This window comes from Physeter macrocephalus, chromosome 1, assembly GCF_002837175.3.
Source record: "Physeter macrocephalus isolate SW-GA chromosome 1, ASM283717v5, whole genome shotgun sequence".
NCBI classification, from domain to species: domain Eukaryota; kingdom Metazoa; phylum Chordata; class Mammalia; order Artiodactyla; family Physeteridae; genus Physeter; species Physeter macrocephalus.
The window spans coordinates 72,163,856-72,164,266 of record NC_041214.2 but is presented as its reverse complement, the minus strand read 5'-3'; positions in this window follow the sequence as shown (position 1 = coordinate 72,164,266).

The following is a 411-nucleotide window of genomic DNA, read 5'->3' as shown; positions in this document are numbered from 1 at the left end:
CAGAAGAAGAAGAGAAAAAGAAAGGGTCTGAAAAAATATTTGGAGAGATAACAGTCTAAAACTTCCATAACACGGTAAAGGAAATAGTCAATCAAGTCCAGGAAGCACAGAGAGTCCCATACAGGATAAATCCAAGGAAAACACGCCAAGACACATATTAATCAAACTATCAAAAATTAAATACAAAGAAAAAATTAAAAAAGCAGCAAGGGAAAGGCAACAAATATCATACAAGGGAATCCCCATAAGGTTAACAGCTTATCCTTCAGCAGAAAATCTGCAAGCCAGAAGGGAGTGGCAGGACATATTAAAATTGATGAAAGGGGGGCTTCCCTGGTGGCACAGTGGTTGAGAGTCTGCCTGCTGATGCAGGGGACACAGGTTCGTGCCCTGATCTGGGAGGATCCCACA